We start from the raw sequence: 21,960 nt of genomic DNA, 5'->3' as shown, positions 1-21,960 counted from the left end.
TTTTTGTGATAATTCATTATAACTCTTGACCACAAGGTGGCGCTGCCACCAAGCTTTTTGAGTACATTCAGGGCATGGAGCCGAATATTTTTGTAATTATTTGCGAAACGATACGATGCTGCGTTGAAAAAATACAGCATTTTAAAACATAATTCAAAATGGCCGACGCCTAAAATGGCTGACACGGGAAATTTGCATATCATACGACTCGACATGACTCACTGAATCTAAAGAGACCAGTTGTGTGATTTTTGGCCAAACCATTCAGAAGATATAAGCCAAAATATGCATTTTTCATATCTCCTGACCACTAGGTGGCGCTGTGTCGAAACACTGCAGGTAGTCTCAGGTCATGCTTATTATAACACACACCAAGTTTGGTCTCAATATGCCAAACCGTTGCTGAGATATAGCCTCAAGTGCATTTTTGCGTGCTTTTCGTCAAATTTGTTTACGTGTCATTCGACAATGGTTGGACGAATCAACTTGAATTCCATAACTTTTTGCCAGCATGGTCTGAAGATGATCTGAGCCAATTTTCGTGGCAATCGGACTAACCGTCTAGCACGAGTTCGAAAAAGTAGGTTTTTCGAAAAATTGAAAATAGCGAAAAAACTAAACCTTGCGATTTTTGAATTTTGGGGTTCATTCGACTTGGCATGAGCCAAGGATTCAGAGGAAAAAAGAATTTCCATTTTCTGGCTTACGGTTCAAAAGTTATTAGCATACAAACATTGAAAGTTTGGACAAGTGGTGGCGCTAGAGAGTTGGAGTTAGAGACTTCAAATTAGCTATAGTTAATGTTGGGACTGTCCTCTATCAGTGTGCCAAATTATACAACTTTCCCGCAATCGGTTCTATGGGCTGCCATAGACTTGCGGCGGAAGAAGAAGAAGAAGAAGAAGAAGCAGAATAATAATAACGCCAACGATTACAATAGGTGCCTACGCACCTTCGGTGCTTGGCCCCTAAATATAGCTGCAAGCAGCAATTACGGGGCCAAGCACTCCAACGGCAAATGTAGGAGCTAAGCATGGCATGAAGCATCACACCAAATACATTAATGAGCAATAACAGTAATTTTGGAATTATTGTAATTGAAATGGCAAAAAAAAAATCATAATACCACCTCTAGAAGCATGATTACTTGGCTTATAAAGTTTGACCAATAGGTGGCACTGTTATGAAATCAATTTGGTGTACTCTGTTTGACTTTTCAATGACACACACAAAGTTTGGTGTTAATATGCCACAGCATTCCAGAGATGCAGCCTCAAGTGTCATTTTGTCATTGTGTTTCAACTTCGTCGCTTTGGTATGCGAAAACGGTTTTGTCTATCGACACAAAATCCATAACTCTGTGTCAACATAGTCTGAAGATCATCTGATTCGAATTTGGTGAAAATTGGACATACGGTTCATGAGGAGTTCGAAAAAGTAGGTTTTCCACATAAATCAAAATGGTGGACCGGAACTTCAGTAAACACTGGCATATTTGGTATCTATGTTATCGGCATAAGCCAGGGAATATTTTGAGCCCAGTTTCTTTGCAATAGGCTAATGGACTAAAAAGTTATTAGCATTTTAAAAAGTGTAATTACTCATGGTTAATGAATGGTTTATTACTCTTGACCAATAGGTGGCGCTGTTACCAAATTTATGTGGCATGGTCAGTGTGAGGTGGCGATGACACATACAAAGTTTGGTGCAAATATGTCAAAGTGTTGCAGAGATACAGCCTCAAATGCATTTTGGCACCCTTCCAGCAAATTCGTTGATGCGCTAAATGAGAACCGTTACGTATATCGACACAAAATCCATAACTTTTTGCCAGCATGGTCTGAAGATGATTCACGTCAAATTTGGTGAAAATTGGGCTAACGGTCTAGGAGGAGTTCGAAAAAGTAGGTTTTCAACATTAAGCAAAATGGCGGACAGGAAGTAAGGCCAATTTTCACATTATTGGTATCAATACTCTCGGCATGACCCACAGAATATAGCGAGACCATTTTAATTTTAATAGACTAATTTATTCAAAAGTTATTAGCGTTTATGTGATATTTCATTATAACTATTGGCCACAAGGTGGCGCTGCCACCAAACTTTTTGAGTACCTTCAGGGCATGGAGCCGAATATTTTTGTAATTATTTGCGAAACGATACGATGCTGCGTTCAAAAAATACAGCATTTAGAAACATAATTCAAAATGGCCGACGCCTAAAATGGCCGACACAGGAAAATTGAATATCATTCGACTCGACATGACTCACTGAATCTAAAGAGACCAGTTGTGTGATTTTTGGCCAAACCATTCAGTAGTTATAAGCCAAAATATGCATTTTTCATATCTCCTGACCACTAGGTGGCGCTGTGTCGAAACACAGCAGGTAGTCTCAGTTCATGCTTGTTATAACACACGCCAAGTTTGGTCTCAATATGACAAACCGTTGCCGGGATATAGCCTCACGTGCATGTTTGCGTGCTTTTCGTCAAATTTGTTTACATGTCATTCGACAACAGTTGGACGAATCAACTTGAATTCCATAACTTTTTGCCAGCATGGTCTGAAGATGATCTGAGCCAATTTTCGTGGAAATCGGACTAACCGTCTAGGACGAGTTCGAAAAAGTAGGTTTTTCGAATAATTGAAAATAGCGAAAAAACTAAACCTTGCGATTTTTGAATTTTAGGGTTCATTCGACTTGGCCTGAGCCAAGGATTCAGAGGAAAAAAGAATTTCCATTTTCTGGCTTACGGTTCAAAAGTTATTAGCATACAAACATTGAAAGTTTGGACAAGTGGTGGCGCTAGAGAGTAGGAGTTAGAGGCTTCAAATTTGCTATAGTTAATGTTGGGACTGTCCTCTATCAGTGTGCCAAATTATACAACTTTCCCGCAAACGGTTCTATGGGCTGCCATAGACTTGCGGCGGAAGAAGAAGAAGAAGAAGAATAATAAATATAGCTGCAAGCAGCAATTACGGGGCCAAGCACTCCAACGGCAAATGTAGTAGCTAAGCATCGCATAAAGCATCACACCAAATACATTAATGAGCAATAACAGCAATTTTGGAATTATTGTATTTGAAATGGCAAAAAAAAAAAAAAACACCAATACCACCTCTAGTAGCATGATTACTTGGTTTATCAAGCTTGACCAATAGGTGACACTGTTATAAAATCAATTTGGTGTACTCTGTGTGTCTTTTCAATGACACACACAAAGTTTGGTGTCAATATGCCAAAGCATTCCAGGGATACAGCCTCAAGTGTCATTTTCTCATTGTGCCTCAAATTCGTCGATGTGGTATGCGAAAACGGTTTTGTCTATCGACTCAAAATCCATAACTTTGAATCAGTATAGCCTGAAGATCATTTGATTCGAATTTGGTGAAAATCGGACATACGGTTGATCAGGAGTTCGAAAAAGTATGTTTTCAACATAAATCAAAATGGCGGACCGGAAGTTCAGCTTACCGTGGTATATTTGGTGTCTATGTTATCGGCATAAGCCAGGGAATATTTTGAGCCCAGTTTCCTTCAAATAGGCTAATGCATTAAAAAGTTATTAGCATTTTAAAAAGTGTAATTACTCATGGTTAATGAATGGTTTATTACTCTTGACCAATAGGTGGCGCTGTTACCAAATTTATGTGGCATGGTCAGTGTGAGGTGGCGATGACACATACAAAGTTTGGTGCAAATATGTCAAAGTGTTGCAGAGATACAGCCTCAAATGCATTTTGGCACCCTTCCAGCAAATTCGTTGATGCGCTAAATGAGAACCGTTACGTATATCGACACAAAATCCATAACTTTTTGCTAGCATGGTCTGAAGATGATGCATGTCAAATTTGGTGAAAATTGGGCTAACGGTCTAGGAGGAGTTCGAAAAAGTAGGTTTTCAACATTAAGCAAAATGGCGGACAGGAAGTATGGCCAATTTTCACATTATTGGTATCAATACTCTCGGCATGACCCACAGAATATAGTGAGACCATTTTAATTCTAACAGACTAATTTATTCAAAAGTTATTAGCATTTATGTGATATTTCATTATAACTATTGGCCACAAGGTGGCGCTGCCACCAAACTTTTTGAGTACCTTCAGGGCATGGAGCCGAATATTTTTGTAGTTATTTGCGAAACGATACGATGCTGCGTTCAAGAAATACAGCATTTTAAAATATAATTCAAAATGGCCGACGCCTAAAATGGCCGACACAGGAAAATTGGATATCATTCGACTCGACATGACTCACTGAATCTAAAGAGACCAGTTGTGTGATTTTTGGCCAAACCATTCAGAAGTTATAAGCCAAAATATGCATTTTTCATATCTCCTGACCACTAGGTGGCGCTGTGTCGAAACACTGCAGGTCGTCTCAGTTCATGCTTGTTATAACACACACCAAGTTTGGCCTCAATATGCCAAACCGTTGCCGAGATATAGCCTCACGTGCATTTTTGCGTGCTTTTCGTCAAATTTGTTTACGTGTCATTCGACAACGGTTGGACGAATCAACTTGAATTCCATAACTTTTTGCCGGCCTGGTCTGAAGATGATCTGAGACAATTTTCGTGGCAATCGGACTAACCGTCTAGGACGAGTTCGAAAAAGTAGGTTTTTCGAATAATTGAAAATAACGAAAAAACTAAACCTTGCGATTTTTGAATTTCGGGATTCATTCGACTTGGCTTGAGCCAAGGATTCAAAGGAAAAAAGAATTTCCATTTTCTGGCTTACGGTTCAAAAGTTATTAGCATATAAACATTGAAAGTTTGGACAAGTGGTGGCGCTAGAGAGTTGGAGTTAGAGGCTTCAAATTTGCTACAGTTAATGTTGGGACTGTCCTCTATCAGTGTGCCAAATTATACAACTTTCCCGCAAACGGTTCTATGGGCTGCCATAGACTTGCGGCGGAAGAAGAAGAAGAAGAAGAAGAATAATAAATATAGCTGCAAGCAGCAATTACGGGGCCAAGCACTCCAACGGCAAATGTAGGAGCTAAGCATGGCATGGAGCATCACACCAAATGCATTAATGAGCAATAACAGCAATTTTAGGATGATTGTAATTGAAATGGCTAAAAAAATCATAAATACAACCTCTAGTAGCATGATTTACTGGCTTATCAAAATTGACCAATAGGTGGTGCTGTTATCAAGTCAATTTGGTGTACTCTGTGTGACTTTTCAATTACACAAACAAAGTTTGGTGTCAATATGCCAAAGCATTGCAGAGATACAGCCTCAAGTGTCATTTTGGCATTGTGCCTCAAATTCGTCGCTGTGGTATGCGAAAACGGTTTTGTCTATCGATACAAAATCCATAACATTTTGTCAGTACAGTCTACAGATCATCTGAGTCAATTTTGGTGAAAATCGGACTAACGGTTGATGAGGAGTTCGAAAAAGTAGGTTTTCAACATAAATCAAAATGGCGGACAGGAAGTTCGGCTTACTCTGGCATATATGGTATCTATGTTGTCGGCATAAGCCAGGGAATATTTTGAGGCCAGTTTCATTACAATAGGCTAATGCATTAAAAAGTTACTAGCATTTTTATAAGTGTAATTATTCATAGTTAATGAATGGTTCATTACTCTTGACCAATAGGTGGCGCTGTTACCAAATTTATGTGGCATGGTCAGTGTCAGGTGGCGATGACACATACAAAGTTTGGTGCAAAAATGTCAAAGCGTTGCAGAGATACAGCCTCAAATGCATTTTGGCACCCTTCCAGCAAATTCGTTGATGCGCTAAATCAGAACCGTTTTGTATATCGACACGAAATCCATAACTTTTTGCCAGCATGGTCTGAAGATGATTCACGTCAAATTTGGTGAAAATCGGACTAACGGTCTAGGAGGAGTTCGAAAAAGTAGGTTTTCAACATTAATCAAAATGGCGGACAGGAAGTATGGCCAATTTTGGCATAATTGGTATCTATGTTCTCGGCATGACCCAAAGAATACGGGGAGACCATTTGCATTTCAATTGTCTAATTTACTCAAAAGTTATTAGCATTTTTGTGATAATTCATTATAACTCTTGACCACAAGGTGGCGCTGCCACCAAGCTTTTTGAGTACATTCAGGGCATGGAGCCGAATATTTTTGTAATTATTTGCGAAACGATACGATGCTGCGTTGAAAAAATACAGCATTTTAAAACATAATTCAAAATGGCCGACGCCTAAAATGGCTGACATGGGAAATTTGCATATCATACGACTCGACATGACTCACTGAATCTAAAGAGACCAGTTGTGTGATTTTTGGCCAAACCATTCAGAGGATATAAGCCAAAATATGCATTTTTCATATCTCCTGACCACTAGGTGGCGCTGTGTCGAAACATTGCAGGTAGTCTCAGGTCATGCTTATTATAACACACACCAAGTTTGGTCTCAATATGCCAAACCGTTGCTGAGATATAGCCTCAAGTGCATTTTTGCGTGCTTTTCGTCAAATTAGTTTACGTGTCATTCGACAATGGTTGGACGAATCAACTTGAATTCCATAACTTTTTGCCAGCATGGTCTGAAGATGATCTGAGCCAATTTTCGTGGCAATCGGACTAACCGTCTAGCACAAGTTCGAAAAAGTAGGTTTTTCGAAAAATTGAAAATAGCGAAAAAACTAAACCTTGCGATTTTTGAATTTTGGGGTTCATTCGACTTGGCATGAGCCAAGGATTCAGAGGAAAAAAGAATTTCCATTTTCTGGCTTACGGTTCAAAAGTTATTAGCATACAAACATTGAAAGTTTGGACAAGTGGTGGCGCTAGAGAGTAGGAGTTAGAGACTTCAAATTAGCTATAGTTAATGTTGGGACTGTCCTCTATCAGTGTGCCAAATTATACAACTTTCCCGCAATCGGTTCTATGGGCTGCCATAGACTTGCGGCGGAAGAAGAAGAAGAAGAAGAAGAAGCAGAATAATAATAACGCCAACGATTACAATAGGTGCCTACGCACCTTCGGTGCTTGGCCCCTAATAATAACGCCAACGAAAACAATAGGTGCCTACGCACCTTCGGTGCTTGGCCCCTAATAACGCCAACAAACACAATAGGTGCCTTCGCACCTTCGGTGCTTGGCCCCTAATAACGCCAACGAAAACAATAGGTGCCTACGCACCTTCGGTGCTTGGCCCCTAATAACGCCAACGAAAACAATAGGTGCCTACGCACCTTCGGTGCTTGGCCCCTAATAAATATAGCTGCAAGCAGCAATTACGGGGCCAAGCACTCCAACGGCAAATGTAGGAGCTAAGCATGGCATGGAGCATCACACCAAATGCATTAATGAGCAATAACAGCAATTTTAGGATTATTGTAATTGAAATGGCTAAAAAAATCATAAATACAACCTCTAGTAGCATGATTTACTGGCTTATCAAAATTGACCAATAGGTGGTGCTGTTATCAAGTCAATTTGGTGTACTCTGTGTGACTTTTCAATGACACAAACAAAGTTTGGTGTCAATATGCCAAAGCATTGCAGAGATACAGCCTCAAGTGTCATTTTGTCATTGTGCCTCAAGTTCGTCGCTGTGGTATGCAAAAACGGTTTTGTCTATCGACACAAAATTCATAACTTTTTGTCAGCACAGTGTGAAGATCATCTGATTAAATTTTGGTGAAAATTGGACTAACGGCTGATGAGGAGTTCAAAAAGTAGGTTTTCAACATAAATCAAAATGGCGGACCGGAAGTTCAGCTTAATCTGGCATATTTGGTATCTATGTTTTCGGCATAAACCAGGGAATATTTTGAGACCAGTTTCGTTGCAATAGGCTAATGCATTAAAAAGTTATTAGCATTTTTATAAGTGTAATTATTCATGGGTAATGAATGGTTTATTACTCTTGACCAATAGGTGGCGCTGTTACCAAATTTATGTGGCATGGTCAGTGTGAGGTAGCGATGACACGTACAAAGTTTGGTGTAAATATGTCAAAGCGTTGCAGAGATACAGCCTCAAATGCATTTTGGCACCCTTCCAACAAATTCGTTGATGCGCTTAATGAGAACCGTTTCATATATCGACACGAAATCCATAACTTTTTGCCAGCATGGTCTGAAGATGATACACGTCAAATTTGGTGAAAATCGGACTAACGGTCTAGGAGGAGTTCGAAAAAGTAGGTTTTCAACATTAATCAAAATGGCGGACAGGAAGTATGGCCAATATTCGCATAATTGGTATCAATGCTCTCGGCTTTACCCACAGAATATAAGGAGGCCATTTTAATTTTAATAGTCTAATTTATTCAAAAGTTATTAGCATTTATGGGATATTTCATTATAACTATTGGCCACAAGGTGGCGCTGCCACCAAACTTTTTGAGTATCTTCAGGGCATGGAGCCAAATATTTTTGTAATTATTTGCGAAACGATACGATGATGCGTTCAAAAAATACAGCATTTTGAAACATAATTCAAAATGGCCGATGCCTAAAATGGCCGACACGGGAAAATTGGATATCAATCGACTCGACATGACGCACTGAATCTACAGAGACCAGTTTTGTAATTTTTGGCCAAACCATTCAGAAGTTATAAGCCAAAATATGCATTTTTCATATCTCCTGACCACTAGGTGGCGCTGTGTCGAAACACTGCAGGTAGTCTCAGGTCATGCTTATTATAACACACACCAAGTTTGGTCTCAATACGCCAAACCGTTGTGGAGATATAGCCTCACGTGTATTTTTGCGTGCTTTTCGTCATATTTTTTCACGTGTCATTCGAGAACGGTTGGACGAATCAACTTGAATTCCATAACTTTTTGCCAGCATGGTCTGTTGATGATCTGAGCCAATTTTCGTGAAAATCGGACAAACCGTCTAGGACGAGTTCGAAAAAGTAAGTTTTTCGAAAAGTTGAAAATAGCGAAAAAACTAAACTTTGCGATTTTTGAATTTTAGGGTTCATTCGACTTGGCTTGAGCCAAGGATTCAGAGGAAAAAAGAATTTCCATTTTCTGGCTTACGGTTCAAAAGTTATTAGCATACAAACATTGAAAGTTTGGACAAGTGGTGGCGCTAGAGAGTAGGAGTTAGAGGCTTCAAATTTGCTATAGTTAATGTTGGGACTGTCCTCTATCAGTGTGCCAAATTATACAACTTTCCCGCAAACGGTTCTATGGGCTGCCATAGACTTGCGGCGGAAGAAGAAGAAGAAGAAGAAGAATAATAATAATAACGCCAACGAAAACAATAGGTGCCTACGCACCTTCGGTGCTTGGCCCCTAATAATAACGCCAACGAAAACAATAGGTGCCTACGCACCTTCGGTGCTTGGCCCCTAATAAATATAGCTGCAAGCAGCAATTACGGGGCCAAGCACTCCAACGGCAAATGTAGGAGCTAAGCATGGCATGGAGCATCACACCAAATGCATTAATGAGCAATAACAGCAATTTTAGGATTATTGTAATTGAAATGGCTAAAAAAATCATAAATACAACCTCTAGTAGCATGATTTACTGGCTTATCAAAATTGACCAATAGGTGGTGCTGTTATCAAGTCAATTTGGTGTACTCTGTGTGACTTTTCAATGACACAAACAAAGTTTGGTGTCAATATGCCAAAGCATTGCAGAGATACAGCCTCAAGTGTCATTTTGTCATTGTGCCTCAAGTTCGTCGCTGTGGTATGCAAAAACGGTTTTGTCTATCGACACAAAATTCATAACTTTTTGTCAGCACAGTCTGAAGATCATCTGATTAAATTTTGGTGAAAATTGGACTAACGGCTGATGAGGAGTTCAAAAAGTAGGTTTTCAACATAAATCAAAATGGCGGACCGGAAGTTCAGCTTAATCTGGCATATTTGGTATCTATGTTTTCGGCATAAACCAGGGAATATTTTGAGCCCAGTTTCCTTCAAATAGGCTAATGCATTAAAAAGTTATTAGCATTTTTATAAGTGTAATTATTCATGGGTAATGAATGGTTTATTACTCTTGACCAATAGGTGGCGCTGTTACCAAATTTATGTGGCATGGTCAGTGTGAGGTAGCGATGACACGTACAAAGTTTGGTGTAAATATGTCAAAGCGTTGCAGAGATACAGCCTCAAATGCATTTTGGCACCCTTCCAGCAAATTCGTTGATGCGCTTAATGAGAACCGTTTCATATATCGACACGAAATCCATAACTTTTTGCCAGCATGGTCTGAAGATGATACACGTCAAATTTGGTGAAAATCGGACTAACGGTCTAGGAGGAGTTCGAAAAAGTAGGTTTTCAACATTAATCAAAATGGCAAACAGGAAGTATGGCCAATATTCGCATAATTGGTATCAATGCTCTCGGCTTTACCCACAGAATATAGGGAGGCCATTTTAATTTTAATATGTCTAATTAATTCAAAAGTTATTAGCATTTATGTGATATTTCATTATAACTATTGGCCACAAGGTGGCGCTGCCACCAAACTTTTTGAGTATCTTCAGGGCATGGAGCCGAATATTTTTGTAATTATTTGCGAAATGATACGATGATGCGTTCAAAAAATACAGCATTTTGAAACATAATTCAAAATGGCCGACGCCTAAAATGGCCGACACGGGAAAATTGGATATCAATCGACTCGACATGACGCACTGAATCTACAGAGACCAGTTTTGTAATTTTTGGCCAAACCATTCAGAAGTTATAAGCCAAAATATGAATTTTTCATATCTCCTGACCACTAGGTGGCGCTGTGTCGAAACACTGCAGGTAGTCTCAGGTCATGCTTATTATAACACACACTAAGTTTGGTCTCAATACGCCAAACCGTTGCGGAGATATAGCCTCATGTGTATTTTTGCGTGCTTTTCGTCATATTTTTTCACGTGTCATTCGAGAACGGTTGGACGAATCAACTTGAATTCCATAACTTTTTGCCAGCATGGTCTGATGATGATCTGAGCCAATTTTCGTGAAAATCGGACAAACCGTCTAGGACGAGTTCGAAAAAGTAAGTTTTTCGAAAAGTTGAAAATAGCGAAAAAACTAAACCTTGCGATTTTTGAATTTTAGGGTTCATTCGACTTGGCTTGAGCCAAGGATTCAGAGGAAAAAAGAATTTTCATTTTCTGGCTTACGGTTCAAAAGTTATTAGCATACAAACATTGAAAGTTTGGACAAGTGGTGGCGCTAGAGAGTAGGAGTTAGAGGCTTCAAATTTGCTATAGTTAATGTTGGAACTGTCCTCTATCAGTGTGCCAAATTATACAACTTTCCCGCAATCGGTTCTATGGGCTGCCATAGACTTGCGGCGGAAGAAGAAGAAGAATAATAAATATAGCTGCAAGCAGCAATTACGGGGCCAAGCACTCCAACGGCAAATGTAGTAGCAAAGCATCGCATAAAGCATCACACCAAATACATTAATGAGCAATAACAGCAATTTTGGAATTATTGTATTTGAAATGGCAAAAAAAAAAACACCAATACCACCTCTAGTAGCATGATTACTTGGTTTATCAAGCTTGACCAATTGGTGACACTGTTATAAAATCAATTTGGTGTACTCTGTGTGACTTTTCAATGACACACACAAAGTTTGGTGTCAATATGCCAAAGCATTCCAGGGATACAGCCTCAAGTGTCATTTTCTCATTGTGCCTCAAATTTGTCGATGTGGTATGCGAAAACAGTTTTGTCTATCGACTCAAAATCCATAACTTTGAATCAGTATAGCCTGAAGATCATTTGATTCGAATTTGGTGAAAATCGGACATACGGTTGATCAGGAGTTCGAAAAAGTATGTTTTCAACATAAATCAAAATGGCGGACCGGAAGTTCAGCTTACCGTGGTATATTTGGTATCTATGTTATCGGCATAAGCCAGGGAATATTTTGAGTCCAGTTTCCTTCAAATAGGCTAATGCATTAAAAAGTTATTAGCATTTTAAAAAGTGTAATTACTCATGGTTAATGAATGGTTTATTACTCTTGACCAATAGGTGGCGCTGTTACCAAATTTATGTGGCATGGTCAGTGTGAGGTGGCGATGACACATACAAAGTTTGGTGCAAATATGTGAAAGTGTTGCAGAGATACAGCCTCAAATGCATTTTGGCACCCTTCCAGCAAATTCGTTGATGCGCTAAATGAGAACCGTTACGTATATCGACACAAAATCCATAACTTTCTGCCAGCATGGTCTGAAGATGATTCACGTCAAATTTGGTGAAAATTGGGCTAACGGTCTAGGAGGAGTTCGAAAAAGTAGGTTTTCAACATTAAGCAAAATGGCGGACAGGAAGTAAGGCCAATTTTCACATTATTGGTATCAATACTCTCGGCATGACCCACAGAATATAGCGAGACCAATTTAATTTTAATAGACTAATTTATTCAAAAGTTATTAGCATTTATGTGATATTTCATTATAACTATTGGCCACAAGGTGGCGCTGCCACCAAACTTTTTGAGTACCTTCAGGGCATGGAGCCGAATATTTTTGTAATTATTTGCGAAACGATACGATGCTGCGTTCAAAAAATACAGCATTTTAAATCATAATTCAAAATGGCCGACGCCTAAAATGGCCGACACAGGAAAATTGGATATCATTTGACTCGACATGACTCACTGAATCTAAAGAGACCAGTTGTGTGATTTTTGGCCAAACCATTCAGTAGTTATAAGCCAAAATATGCATTTTTCATATCTCCTGACCACTAGGTGGCGCTGTGTCGAAACACTGCAGGTAGTCTCAGTTCATGCTTGTTATAACACACGCCAAGTTTGGTCTCAATATGACAAACCGTTGCCGGGATATAGCCTCACGTGCATGTTTGCGTGCTTTTTGTCAAATTTGTTTACGTGTCATTCGACAACAGTTGGACGAATCAACTTGAATTCCATAACTTTTTGCCAGCATGGTCTGAAGATGATCTGAGCCAATTTTCGTGGCAATCGGACTAACCGTCTAGGACGAGTTCGAAAAAGTAGGTTTTTCGAATAATTGAAAATAGCGAAAAAACTAAACCTTGCGATTTTTGAATTTTGGGGTTCATTCGACTTGGCATGAGCCAAGGATTCAGAGGAAAAAAGAATTTCCATTTTCTGGCTTACGGTTCAAAAGTTATTAGCATACAAACATTGAAAGTTTGGACAAGTGGTGGCGCTAGAGAGTAGGAGATAGAGACTTCAAATTTGCTATAGTTAATGTTGGGACTGTCCTCTATCAGTGTGCCAAATTATACAACTTTCCCGCAATCGGTTCTATGGGCTGCCATAGACTTGCGGCGGAAGAAGAAGAATAATAATAACGCCAACGATTACAATAGGTGCCTACGCACCTTCGGTGCTTGGCCCCTAATAACGCCAACGAAAACAATAGGTGCCTACGCACCTTCGGTGCTTGGCCCCTAATAATAAATATAGCTGCAAGCAGCAATTACGGGGCCAAGCACTCCAACGGCAAATGTAGGAGCTAAGCATGGCATGAAGCATCACACCAAATACATTAATGAGCAATAACAGTAATTTTGGAATTATTGTAATTGAAATGGCAAAAAAAAAATCATAATACCACCTCTAGTAGCATGATTACTTGGCTTATAAAGTTTGACCAATAGGTGGCACTGTTATGAAATCAATTTGGTGTACTCTGTTTGACTTTTCAATGACACACACAAAGTTTGGTGTTAATATGCCACAGCATTCCAGAGATGCAGCCTCAAGTGTCATTTTGTCATTGTGTTTCAACTTCGTCGCTTTGGTATGCGAAAACGGTTTTGTCTATCGACACAAAATCCATAACTTTGTGTCAACATAGTCTGAAGATCATCTGATTCGAATTTGGTGAAAATTGGACATACGGTTCATGAGGAGTTCGAAAAAGTAGGTTTTCCACATAAATCAAAATGGTGGACCGGAACTTCAGTAAACACTGGCATATTTGGTATCTATGTTATCGGCATAAGCCAGGGAATATTTTGAGCCCAGTTTCGTTGCAATAGGCTAATGGACTAAAAAGTTATTAGCATTTTAAAAAGTGTAATTACTCATGGTTAATGAATGGTTTATTACTCTTGACCAATAGGGGGCGCTGTTACCAAATTTATGTGGCATGGTCAGTGTGAGGTGGCGATGACACATACAAAGTTTGGTGCAAATATGTCAAAGTGTTGCAGAGATACAGCCTCAAATGCATTTTGGCACCCTTCCAGCAAATTCGTTGATGCGCTAAATGAGAACCGTTACGTATATCGACACAAAATCCATAACTTTTTTCCAGCATGGTCTGAAGATGATTCACGTCAAATTTGGTGAAAATTGGGCTAACGGTCTAGGAGGAGTTCGAAAAAGTAGGTTTTCAACATTAAGCAAAATGGCGGACAGGAAGTAAGGCCAATTTTCACATTATTGGTATCAATGCTCTCGGCATGACCCACAGAATATAGCGAGACCATTTTAATTTTAATAGACTAATTTATTCAAAAGTTATTAGCGTTTATGTGATATTTCATTATAACTATTGGCCACAAGGTGGCGCTGCCACCAAACTTTTTGAGTACCTTCAGGGCATGGAGCCGAATATTTTTGTAATTATTTGCGAAACGATACGATGCTGCGTTCAAAAAATACAGCATTTTGAAACATAATTCAAAATGGCCGACGCCTAAAATGGCCGACACAGGAAAATTGGATATCATTCGATTCGACATGACTCACTGAATCTAAAGAGACCAGTTGTGTGATTTTTGGCCAAACCATTCAGTAGTTATAAGCCAAAATATGCATTTTTCATATCTCCTGACCACTAGGTGGCGCTGTGTCGAAACACAGCAGGTAGTCTCAGTTCATGCTTGTTATAACACACGCCAAGTTTGGTCTCAATATGACAAACCGTTGCCGGGATATAGCCTCACGTGCATGTTTGCGTGCTTTTCGTCAAATTTGTTTACATGTCATTCGACAACAGTTGGACGAATCAACTTGAATTCCATAACTTTTTGCCAGCATGGTCTGAAGATGATCTGAGCCAATTTTCGTGGCAATCGGACTAACCGTCTAGGACGAGTTCGAAAAAGTAGGTTTTTCGAATAATTGAAAATAGCGAAAAAACTAAACCTTGCGATTTTTGAATTTTGGGGTTCATTCGACTTGGCCTGAGCCAAGGATTCAGAGGAAAAAAGAATTTCCATTTTCTGGCTTACGGTTCAAAAGTTATTAGCATACAAACATTGAAAGTTTGGACAAGTGGTGGCGCTAGAGAGTAGGAGTTAGAGGCTTCAAATTTGCTATAGTTAATGTTGGGACTGTCCTCTATCAGTGTGCCAAATTATACAACTTTCCCGCAATCGGTTCTATGGGCTGCCATAGACTTGCGGCGGAAGAAGAAGAAGAAGAAGAAGAAGAATAAATATAGCTGCAAGCAGCAATTACGGGGCCAAGCACTCCAACGGCAAATGTAGGAGCTAAGCATGGCATGGAGCATCACACCAAATGCATTAATGAGCAATAACAGCAATTTTAGGATTATTGTAATTGAAATGGCTAAAAAAATCATAAATACAACCTCTAGTAGCATGATTTACTGGCTTATCAAAATTGACCAATAGGTGGTGCTGTTATCAAGTCAATTTGGTGTACTCTGTGTGACTTTTCAATGACACAAACAAAGTTTGGTGTCAATATGCCAAAGCATTGCAGAGATACAGCCTCAAGTGTCATTTTGTCATTGTGCCTCAAGTTCGTCGCTGTGGTATGCAAAAATGGTTTTGTCTATCGACACAAAATTCATAACTTTTTGTCAGCACAGTCTGAAGATCATCTGATTAAATTTTGGTGAAAATTGGACTAACGGATGATGAGGAGTTCGAAAAAGTATGTTTTCAACATAAATCAAAATGGCGGACCGGAAGTTCAGCTTACCGTGGTATATTTGGTATCTATGTTATCGGCATAAGCCAGGGAATATTTTGAGCCCAGTTTCCTTCAAATAGGCTAATGCATTAAAAAGTTATTAGCATTTTAAAAAGTGTAATTACTCATGGTTAATGAATGGTTTATTACTCTTGACCAATAGGTGGCGCTGTTACCAAATTTATGTGGCATGGTCAGTGTGAGGTGGCGATGACACATACAAAGTTTGGTGCAAATATGTCAAAGTGTTGCAGAGATACAGCCTCAAATGCATTTTGGCACCCTTCCAGCAAATTCGTTGATGCGCTAAATGAGAACCGTTACGTATATCGACACAAAATCCATAACTTTTTGCCAGCATGGTCTGAAGATGATTCACGTCAAATTTGGTGAAAATTGGGCTAACGGTCTAGGAGGAGTTCGAAAAAGTAGGTTTTCAACATTAAGCAAAATGGCGGACAGGAAGTAAGGCCAATTTTCACATTATTGGTATCAATACTCTCGGCATGACCCACAGAATATAGCGAGACCATTTTAATTTTAATAGACTAATTTATTCAAAAGTTATTAGCATTTATGTGATATTTCATTATAACTATTGGCCACAAGGTGGCGCTGCCACCAAACTTTTTGAGTACCTTCAGGGCATGGAGCCGAATATTTTTGTAATTATTTGCGAAACGATACGATGCTGCGTTCAAAAAATACAGCATTTTAAATCATAATTCAAAATGGCCGACGCCTAAAATGGCCGACACAGGAAAATTGGATATCATTCGACTTGAAATGACTCACTGAATCTAAAGAGACCAGTTGTGTGATTTTTGGCCAAACCATTCAGTAGTTATAAGCCAAAATATGCATTTTTCATATCTCCTGACCACTAGGTGGCGCTGTGTCGAAACACTGCAGGTAGTCTCAATTCATGCTTGTTATAACACACGGCAAGTTTGGTCTCAATATGACAAACCGTTGCCGGGATATAGCCTCACGTGCATGTTTGCGTGCTTTTCGTCAAATTTGTTTACGTGTCATTCGACAACAGTTGGACGAATCAACTTGAATTCCATAACTTTTTGCCAGCATGGTCTGAAGATGATCTGAGCCAATTTTCGTGGCAATCGGACTAACCGTCTAGGACGAGTTCGAAAAAGTAGGTTTTTCGAATAATTGAAAATAGCGAAAAAACTAAACCTTGCGATTTTTGAATTTTGGGGTTCATTCGACTTGGCATGAGCCAAGGATTCAGAGGAAAAAAGAATTTCCATTTTCTGGCTTACGGTTCAAAAGTTATTAGCATATAAACATTGAAAGTTTGGACAAGTGGTGGCGCTAGAGAGTAGGAGATAGAGACTTCAAATTTGCTACAGTTAATGTTGGGACTGTCCTCTATCAGTGTGCCAAATTATACAACTTTCCCGCAATCGGTTCTATGGGCTGCCATAGACTTGCGGCGGAAGAAGAAGAATAATAAATATAGCTGCAAGCAGCAATTACGGGGCCAAGCACTCCAACGGCAAATGTAGTAGCTAAGCATCGCATAAAGCATCACACCAAATACATTAATGAGCAATAACAGCAATTTTGGAATTATTGTATTTGAAATGGCAAAAAAAAAAAAAAAACACCAATACCACCTCTAGTAGCATGATTACTTGGTTTATCAAGCTTGACCAATAGGTGACACTGTTATAAAATCAATTTGGTGTACTCTGTGTGTCTTTTCAATGACACACACAAAGTTTGGTGTCAATATGCCAAAGCATTCCAGGGATACAGCCTCAAGTGTCATTTTCTCATTGTGCCTCAAATTCGTCGATGTGGTATGCGAAAACGGTTTTGTCTATCGACTCAAAATCCATAACTTTGAATCAGTATAGCCTGAAGATCATTTGATTCGAATTTGGTGAAAATCGGACATACGGTTGATCAGGAGTTCGAAAAAGTATGTTGTCAACATAAATCAAAATGGCGGACCGGAAGTTCAGCTTACCGTGGTATATTTGGTATCTATGTTATCGGCATAAGCCAGGGAATATTTTGAGCCCAGTTTCCTTCAAATAGGCTAATGCATTAAAAAGTTATTAGCATTTTAAAAAGTGTAATTACTCATGGTTAATGAATGGTTTATTACTCTTGACCAATAGGTGGCGCTGTTACCAAATTTATGTGGCATGGTCAGTGTGAGGTGGCGATGACACATACAAAGTTTGGTGCAAATATGTCAAAGTGTTGCAGAGATACAGCCTCAAATGCATTTTGGCACCCTTCCAGCAAATTCGTTGATGCGCTAAATGAGAACCGTTACGTATATCGACACAAAATCCATAACTTTTTGCCAGCATGGTCTGAAGATGATGCACGTCAAATTTGGTGAAAATTGGGCTAACGGTCTAGGAGGAGTTCGAAAAAGTAGGTTTTCAACATTAAGCAAAATGGCGGACAGGAAGTAAGGCCAATTTTCACATTATTGGTATCAATACTCTCGGCATGACCCACAGAATATAGCGAGACCATTTTAATTTTAATAGACTAATTTATTCAAAAGTTATTAGCATTTATGTGATATTTCATTATAACTATTGGCCACAAGGTGGCGCTGCCACCAAACTTTTTGAGTACCTTCAGGGCATGGAGCCGAATATTTTTGTAATTATTTGCGAAACGATACGATGCTGCGTTCAAAAAATACAGCATTTTAAATCATAATTCAAAATGGCCGACGCCTAAAATGGCCGACACAGGAAAATTGGATATCATTTGACTCGACATGACTCACTGAATCTAAAGAGACCAGTTGTGTGATTTTTGGCCAAACCATTCAGTAGTTATAAGCCAAAATATGCATTTTTCATATCTCCTGACCACTAGGTGGCGCTGTGTCGAAACACTGCAGGTAGTCTCAGTTCATGCTTGTTATAACACACGCCAAGTTTGGTCTCAATATGACAAACCGTTGCCGGGATATAGCCTCACGTGCATGTTTGCGTGCTTTTCGTCAAATTTGTTTACGTGTCATTCGACAACAGTTGGACGAATCAACTTGAATTCCATAACTTTTTGCCAGCATGGTCTGAAGATGATCTGAGCCAATTTTCGTGGCAATCGGACTAACCGTCTAGGACGAGTTCGAAAAAGTAGGTTTTTCGAATAATTGAAAATAGCGAAAAAACTAAACCTTGCGATTTTTGAATTTTGGGGTTCATTCGACTTGGCATGAGCCAAGGATTCAGAGGAAAAAAGAATTTCCATTTTCTGGCTTACGGTTCAAAAGTTATTAGCATACAAACATTGAAAGTTTGGACAAGTGGTGGCGCTAGAGAGTAGGAGATAGAGACTTCAAATTTGCTATAGTTAATGTTGGGACTGTCCTCTATCAGTGTGCCAAATTATACAACTTTCCCGCAATCGGTTCTATGGGCTGCCATAGACTTGCGGCGGAAGAAGAAGAAGAAGAAGAAGAAGAAGAATAATAAATATAGCTGCAAGCAGCAATAACGGGGCCAAGCACTACAGAAGCAAGCTTCAGACGAACGGCAGGAATGAGTAATTAAGACAGTTTTAAGATTATTTTAGGCAAAATGGCTTGAAAACTATAAACACAACAACTAGTAATAGGATTTATTGGCTTTTCACGTGTAACCAATAGGTGGCACTGTTACCAAATTAGTTTGTAATGGTCAGTGTGAGGTGACGATGACACATACAAAGTTTGGTGCAAATATGTCAAAGCATTGCAGAGATACAGCCTCAAACGCATTTTGGCACCCTTCCAGCAGATTTTTTGATGCCCTAAATGAGAACCGTTTCTTATATGGACACAAAATCCATAACTTTTTGCCAGAATGGTCTGAAAATGATCCACGTCAAATTTGGTGAAAATCGGACTAACGGTCTAGGAGGAGTTCGAAAATGTAGGTTTTCAACATTAATCAAAATGGCGGACAGGGAGTTCAGCCAAATAAGGTAAACTTTGTATTTTATGTTCTCGACTTGACCCAAGGAATTTAAAAAGACCAGCATGATGTCAATAGCCAGATTAATTCAAAAGTTATTAGCCTTTATGTAAATTGAGTTATAACCTTTGACCACTAGGTGGCGCTGTTTCAAAATATTTTGAGTACCTTCAGGGGATGGTGTTGTTGACACATTCTGAGTTTTGTAATATTACACCAATGCATTTGTTTAGTATAGCATTTTATTTCACAAAACTGTATTGAAGTCAATGAGAATTTCATGTTTTGTTCTATTATAGCGCCACCAAGAGGCTCAGTCCAACCATTTTTTTTATATTTGCTCAGAGTGAGCCCATACATATGTGTGTCAATTTTGGTGAAAATATCTCAATTCACTTCAGAGTTATGGGCATTTATATGAAAAAGCACGTAAAAATTGACTGACTCTTGACTTTGATTGAATATTACTACCCCTTACTATCAATATTTTGGCATTTGGGCATTGGCGTATAGCTATCGACCTATGTTTTCGAACTTCTGACGGTGGTTTCGTCTCGATCAGACAAGCGGTTTCAAAGATATAGCCAGATGTTTTTTAAGCGCTAAATCACAACGCTACACAAACCGTTAGGCGAAACCTAGAATGTTTGGTATCGTTGGACTCGGTAAGGTTTCAGGAGTCCAATTTGGTGAGTCTCGAGAAAATAAGTCGACCACACCCAAGGTTATAAGCATTTAAATAAGGATGATCACCACTAGGTTGCGCTGTTTCGAAACTTCTCACGCTCCTTCAGGACATTGTACTGATGACCCATACCATTTTTTGTAACAATCCGTTGATGCGTTCTGAAAATACAGCATTTTAGCACAAAATTCAAAATGGCCGACAGTCAAAATGGCCGAGATGGTAAAATTGGATATCAGTCGACTCGGCATGTTGCCCTGAATCTAACAAGACCAATGTTATGATTTTTGGACAAACTGTTTAGAAGTTATAAGCAAAAATAGCAATTTTCCATATCTCCGGACCAGTAGGTGGCGCTGCGCCGAAACGCAGCAAGTAGCCTCAAGTCATGCTTGTTATGACATGTACCAGGTTTGGTCTGAATAGGATAAGTCGTTGCCGAGATACAGCCTTACGACTGTTTTTGTAAGCGTTACGTAAAATTTGTTAGAGCGTTTATCAAAAACGGTTTGACGAATCAATTTGATTTGCATAACTTTTGGTCAGCACTGCCTGAAGATGACCTGGTTCAATTTTCGTGTGAATCGGACAAACCGTCTAGGACGAGTTCGAAAAAGTATGTTTTTAAAAAAATTCTAAATGGCGGCCATATTTCTATGACGGAAAATGACTGTATAGGGTGCAATCGAATTGGCTTGAGCTCAGAAATCAGAGGAAAAAAGAATTTTGTTGATTGGCCTCACGGTTAAAAAGTTATTAACAAAATTAAAGTGAAATTTCGGACAGTTGGTGGCGCTAGAGGGAATGTCTTAGACACACCAAAATTGGTGTACTTAATGTTGGCACTGTCCTCTATCAGAATGTCAAACCAAAACAACTTTCCCGCATTCGGTTCTATGGGCTGCCATAGACTCCCAGTCGGAAGAATAATAATAATAATAATAAATATAGCTGCAAGCAGCAATTACGGGGCCAAGCACTCCAACGGCAAATGTAGGAGCTAAGCATCGCATGAAGCATCACACCAAATTCATTAATGAGCAATAACAGCAATTTTGGAATTATTGTAATTGAAATGGCAAAAAAAAATCATAATACCACCTCTAGTAGCATGATTACTTGGCTTATCAAGCTTGACCAATAGGTGGCACTGTTATAAAATCAATTTGGTGTACTCTGTGTGACTTTTCAATGACACACACAAAGTTTGGTGTCAATATGCCAAAGCATTCCAGGGATACAGCCTCAAGTGTCATTTTCTCATTGTGCCTCAAATTCGTCGATGTGGTATGCGAAAACGGTTTTGTCTATCGACTCAAAAGCCATAACTTTGAGTCAGCATAGTCTGAAGATCATTTGATTCGAATTTGGTGAAAATCGGACCTACGGTTGATGAGGAGTTCGACAAAGTAGGTTTTCAACATAAATCAAA

The 21,960-nt window shown here is 39.2% G+C and overlaps 1 protein-coding gene and 1 long non-coding RNA gene across 3 annotated transcripts in view; one reads left to right on the top strand and one right to left on the bottom strand.

The window, feature by feature from the left end:
- The window catches only part of LOC127959389 (regulating synaptic membrane exocytosis protein 4-like), a 118,000-nt gene that overhangs the window by 44,533 nt on the left and 51,507 nt on the right, over nt 1-21,960 (bottom strand). The window lies entirely within an intron of this gene.
- Nucleotides 12,368-21,960, top strand: part of LOC127959390 (uncharacterized) — a 48,307-nt gene continuing 38,714 nt past the window's right edge. The window contains exons 1-2 of one of the 2 annotated variants that reach the window (XR_008154255.1): nt 12,368-12,720; nt 14,811-16,050. This is a non-coding gene — a long non-coding RNA (uncharacterized LOC127959390). Of the gene's footprint in view, nt 12,721-14,701; nt 16,051-21,960 lie in introns of those variants that run through there. The other variant, XR_008154254.1, reaches the window with a different exon arrangement.

The sequence above is a fragment of the Carassius gibelio genome, chromosome B6 (assembly GCF_023724105.1).
Source record: "Carassius gibelio isolate Cgi1373 ecotype wild population from Czech Republic chromosome B6, carGib1.2-hapl.c, whole genome shotgun sequence".
NCBI classification, from domain to species: Eukaryota; Metazoa; Chordata; class Actinopteri; order Cypriniformes; family Cyprinidae; genus Carassius; species Carassius gibelio.
The sequence above is the reverse complement of the archived record's forward strand: the minus strand, read 5'-3'. Positions and strand labels throughout refer to the sequence as shown.